Raw genomic sequence first — 5,816 nt, forward strand, 5'->3', positions numbered from 1 at the left:
AAAAAAAAAGATGCTGGCTTAATCTTTAGGTTGCTCTGAAAAGAGGCCTCTATCTTCAGCTATTGCAAATATTTATGCTCACTTTCTAAATTACACCATGGAACCAAAGCCTCCTTTATGGACCACTGAGCTAGAGCTTAGAAGGAGGCCATCCATCTTTATGATTCACTGATGGTGCAATAAGTAATCTTATACTTGAAGTTATTGATGGGCCAAAGTGTACAGATCAATTTGGCAGAGAACTGCTTTGAGGTCATTTCTGGCCTTCAATGCAAATAGGATTTCACACCCTTTCTCAAAACTCAATTATAGAAGCAAAGGCAAAGTTCTGGATCCAAATCATGCCTGTTGTTTCCTCTGAGAATGAAGTATATAAAATAAAACCTCAGGATTTCTGAGTTAGATGGAATTGTAGGGTCATCTAATCTAAGCCTTCATTTCAGTGGCAAGAAATCTTAAGCCTAGAGCAAGGGTGGTGGCCAAAATACTCAGGGGCTTTTCTGCATGGTACTGTTCAGTCAGAAAGAGAGGAGAGTCTAGTCTGGGTTTGGGTCCTTGGGGGTCCTGATGTATCATACAATAACACTTTAGTGGCTTGGTCATCAGAAATCCAGGGAGTACCACAAAAGGGGTGAAGTTGCCAATGTGGCCTTGCAGAAATTTTGTGAAAATGTTATTTAGCAACTTGTTGTTATTGTTAAGTGCCATCGAGTTTGTTCTGACTCATAGTGACCCTGTATAGGGTTTCTGAGAAACAGCTGATGGGTTTGAACTGCCAGTCTTGTGGTTCATAGTCCAGTGCTGATCCTACATCAAGTTAGATATAAATAATTCAATTATTTGAACAGTAAGCACAGACATACCAATGGGTACTGACTAATGCGAGGCATGGCCCAGAGGAAAAGTAGCTTATCCATAGGAAGTCAGTGGTAGGGCTGAGGTAAGAGCTCTTATTTTATGATTTCCCTCCCAATGTGGGTATGTGGTTTTGCTCAAGAGGTTATGTCTTTGTCCTTAGCTGGGTTTCCCATAAGCCTGGCTAACTGAGAGATTAGAATCTTTTCCTACCTGATTATTATTATTATTTTTTTAAAGCTAATTCTTGAATACTGCAATTAAATATAAATCTGCATATTATAAAATATGAATTAAAGTGGAGAGGACAAGGCAGATTTTCTTAAAGGGGGTGGTGGTGGTTATGTGCTGTGGAGTTGGTTCTGACTCACAACAACCCTGTATAAGATTTCTGAGGCTGTATATCGTCATGGGAGCAGAAAGCCTCCTCTTTCTCTCATGGAATTGCTGGTAGTTTTGAATTGCTAACCTTGAGGTTAGCAGCCTGACTCATAACTACTACACTACCTGAGATCCTTTTCTTAAAGTTGGAAGCCAAATAATGATACGTGTATAATTTTCCTGGTTTCTTTCCTACTTCACAAAACTTTCTAAAGACCTAGCTACTGGTTCCAGATGATAGCTACTCATATTGCAGGAGACAGGTGATTTTTTTTCTTTTAAAAAAAGGTGGACTGACCCGTGTGAAGACGTTAGCTAGCTGAGGTGATGGTGACTGGCACACCAGATTCACAAGCGTTATTCTCACCAAGAAGGTGAAGCCCTATGCTACTGATATGACCGCACAGGTGTTGAAGGGCTCCTCAAGCTCCGAGCTGCTAGGTCAGGCAGTTCGAAACATGGTATTACAGGAAGATGCCATCGTGTACTCAGAAGATGTAAGAAACGATTTATTACACGACTTGGGTTTTGTATACCTGGTTTGTTTGGCTACAGAAAAGTATTACTTTCTCTCTTTATGCAGAATTTAAGGAAAATGACAATAATAACAACACATCTTCAGCACCAGCAAGAATCTATTCAGAAGAATGTTGAGCAGTCATCAGATCTATAGGACCCGCTGAATCACCTGTTGAAATAGAATAGCATATAACAATGCAAAAGCATTCCTTTGCCTGATGCTGAGGAGGAAATACCTTATTACAGCCATCATGCAATGGATTGATTGTCTGCTTTCTTCTCCAAAAGTGAAGTTAGAAAAGATTTGTGTCTGTTATCGTTTATCTGGAACAGAATCCAGGTGGCTGAATTGTGAAAACACTCTTTGAATCAGACCAAACCATAGTCTTACTAAAACTTCAGTTGCTACTGAAGTAGAATTAATTTTAAGTTGATATTAAAGTAGAATTAAAGGATGTATTAGTTTTCCTTATAGAAGTCTTAATTATGTTGAAAGTCATATTGTCTAAATGTGATTCTTAAGCAAATACTGAAAAATGTAAAACTAGTTAAAAGAAAAAAGGTGGACTGTGATTTGTGTATGTTTAAAAATTATGTTCTGATAAACTTGGCTATAGCTCCAAACCTCTTCAGAGACTATATTATTGCTCTTCATACAAGTAAGGAATATCTTGAGCCATAGCTTGAAAGACAGAGACAGAGTTGATACAGATAAAAGCAGTGAATTTGTATCTATAGGTCCAAAAGCAATGGTGAAGGGTTAAGAACTTTTAATAACAAAAAGGAGGGAAAACCTTCTAATCTCCCTTTGATTTCCTGCCAACATGTTTGAAAACAATGCAGTAGAGTTGAGGAGACTGCCGTTCAGATGGTAGTACGGCAGTGGTGATGTTGTGGTGGTAGGAATATAGTTTAGCTGAGGTCTGTGGAGGAGATCTTTCTTTTGTCTGTTCAGATCTTCTGTTGAACCTCTCCAGTACATTTTTCATTGCAGATAACATACTTGCAATTTCAAAATTTCAAGTCGGTTCCTATTTTCAATTTGTATATCTTTACTGATGTTCTGCTTTTCACCAAAACAAGGCTCCAGGAATAGATAGAACCCCAACTGAGAGGTTTCCATAAACAGGCGCAATGCTGGAAGCAATCACTAGTCTATGGCAACAAATCTGGAAGCCGACTACCTGGTCAACTGATTGAAAGTGATCCATGTTTGTGCCCATTCCAAAGAAAGGTGATCCAACAATATCACTTATATCACGCACAAGTAAAATTTTGCTGATGATAATTCAAAAACAGTTGCAGCAGTATGTCACCAGGTACCTGCCAGAAATTCAAACTGGATTCAGAAGAAGACTTCAAAGTGAGAGATATCATTATTGATGTCAGATGGGCCTTGGCAGAAAGCAGAGAACACCAGAAAGATGTTTACTTGTGTTTTATTGACTATGCAAAGGCATTAAACTATTATGAATAATTTCTTCATAAGAAATTATGAATTACATTGGGAACAATGAGAATTTCAGAAGACTCAACTGTGCCCATGTGGAAACTGTACATAGACCAATAGGCAGTTATTCAAACAGAATAAGGGGGTACTGAATGGTTTAAAACCACAGAAGTTGTGTGTCAGGTTAGTATTCTTTCACCATGTTTATTCAAACTGTTGAACAAATAATCTGAGAAGCTGGGTTATATGTAGAAGAATGGGGCATCAGGATTAGAGGAAGGCACATCAACAACCTGCAATATGCAGATGGCACAACCTTGCTTCCTAGAAGCAAGGAGGACTTGAATCACTTACTGATGAAGATCAAGGAATATAGCCTTCAGTATAGATTACACCTCAACAAAGAAAGCAACAGTCTTCATAACTGACCAGTAAACAACACCATGTTCAATGGAGACAGGATTGAAGTTGTTAAGGATTTAATTTTCTTGGATCTACAATCAACACTCACGGAGGCAGCATACAAGAAATCAAAAGATATATTTCCCTGGGCAAATCTGCTGCAAAACTTCTCTTTTAAGTATTAAATAGCAAAGATGTCACTTTGAAGACTTAGGCACACCTGTTCCAAACAAGGTGATATTTTCATTCACCTTATATATATGTGAAAGCTGGACAATGAATAAAGAAGACCAGAGAAGAACTGATGTGTTTTAATTATGGTATTGGAGGAGAATGTTAAATACATCATTGACTGCTAGAAGAATGAACAAATTTGTTTTGGAAGGGTTGTTGGATTGCTCCTTAGAGATGGCAGTGGTAAGACTTTGTCTCTTGTACACTGGACATGCTACCAGGCAAGACCAGTCCCTGGAGAAGGACATTATGCTTGGTAAAGTAGAGGGTTGGCAAAAAAGAGAAATGCCCTCAGTGAAATGGTTGACACAGTAGCTGTAGCAATGGACTCAAGTACAGCAACGACTGTGAGGACAGTGCAGGACCAGAGAGTGTTTTGTTCTGTTGTACATGTGGTCAGAATGGCCTACATAGTACCTCACAACAGCATTAATATCCTCATTTTGTTCACATATTGTTTTCTTGATTTCCATGAGTGCATCACCCAGGGTCTCCTTCAGTTCTTTGGGCATATTTAAGCAGTTGATACAAACTTTTTGTCCAGTAAATCCAACGTCTGTGCTCCTTCGGGGACAGATTCTGTTGCTTTATTTTTTTCTTCTGTAAATGGACAATATTTTTCTGTTTCTTTGTATGCTTTATAATTTTGGTGTGTGCTATTGCAGACTAGGGTTTTGAATATTGTAGTGTGCTAATTCTGGAAGTCACAGTCTTCTCCTTTCCCAGGGTTTGTTCTTGCTTTATGATGGCTTTAGTTGGCTGTTAGGTAATGTTTACAAACTGTTTTTGCAAAGATGGTGCTCCTTATCTGGTATTTGATCACTCAGGTCTCTTTCATTGTCTTAGTCATTGACCTGACAGAGGTGTTTTAACATACATGGATACAAACAAACATTCTCTAGTCTTTGTAGTTTGGCTCTGAGCTAAGGACTATCTTCAGTGCCAAGCCAGGCCTACTAGAGTCCCACCTGGCCTCCCTCTTCTGTTTCTGTGAAGCCCACAGGTCCACCACTGGTGGAAGCCTAAGACCTCTTAGGTCTTTTCTGAGCATGTGCTCTGTTTGGGACATGCTCATTGCACTCTGTTTTCCTGCCAAGCCCTTATTTTTTCAGTAACATTGTTTATTTTCCTTTAGCCTCTTTCTTCCCAGGATTTTGGGTTCCGTCAGCTACTTGTCCTATTCTGAGGTCCATTGATCAGATGGGCATGGGGTGTGCATAACTTAAAATTTTTTCAACAGATGCAGTTGATGCTTGCAAAGCCTCTGCAACCCAAAGGGAACAGAATGAAACTAAAGTCAGCCTCTACAAAGGCTCTTCAGGGAATCAACAGATGGGTCAAAAAGCTCACCCAACCTATTTTAAACACAAGGTCCATATTCTCCTCTTGGCATCAGAAAGCTGCATAACCAACACCACTGTGCTGAAGAATGAGGGATGGTTGTCATATAAACAAAAACGCCACAATGATCTTCACAAAATTCTGGTGCTCTTTCTTTAAGTAGCCCTTTTGTTGCTGCAAATGGTGGGTTAGACTCTGGAGTTATAAAAAAGTGAACTGTCTATCTTTGCCAGCTTACGGAGGTTTCCAACTCCACCATTTTCCCTGACATTGCAGGAAATATCTTGAATCTGAAATAACAATGGCTGGATTTACAAGGAATTTCCAGGACTTGTGATCATAAGTGGCCTCAGGCAAAAGTTACATTTCACACTCCAGAGGCCCTTTGATTCAGACTTAGAATTCTCTAAACCAAACCAAACTCAAAGTCATTGCTGTCCACCTAATTCTGACTTACAGAATTCTGACCCTAAAGAGTTTTCTAGGAGAGTTAAAAGAAGTGCTTGATTAAAGCTTGGGGTAGGAAGAAAGGTTGGATTAACCAGAGTTGCTAATTTATTACCTATAAAGTGTGAAATAAATTATTTGTTCACTCCCTCTCTATCATCTCTATGTATCTATCTACCTATCCATC

General features: G+C 39.1%; 1 pseudogene; it reads left to right on the forward strand.

The window, feature by feature from the left end:
- Positions 1-1,563: 1,563 nt before the first annotated feature.
- On the forward strand, positions 1,564-1,936 carry LOC102838686 (annotated as a pseudogene).
- The last annotated feature ends 3,880 nt before the right edge of the window (positions 1,937-5,816 follow it).

The sequence above is a fragment of the Chrysochloris asiatica genome, unplaced genomic scaffold (genome assembly GCF_000296735.1).
Source record: "Chrysochloris asiatica unplaced genomic scaffold, ChrAsi1.0 scaffold00038, whole genome shotgun sequence".
Taxonomy (NCBI): domain Eukaryota; kingdom Metazoa; phylum Chordata; class Mammalia; order Afrosoricida; family Chrysochloridae; genus Chrysochloris; species Chrysochloris asiatica.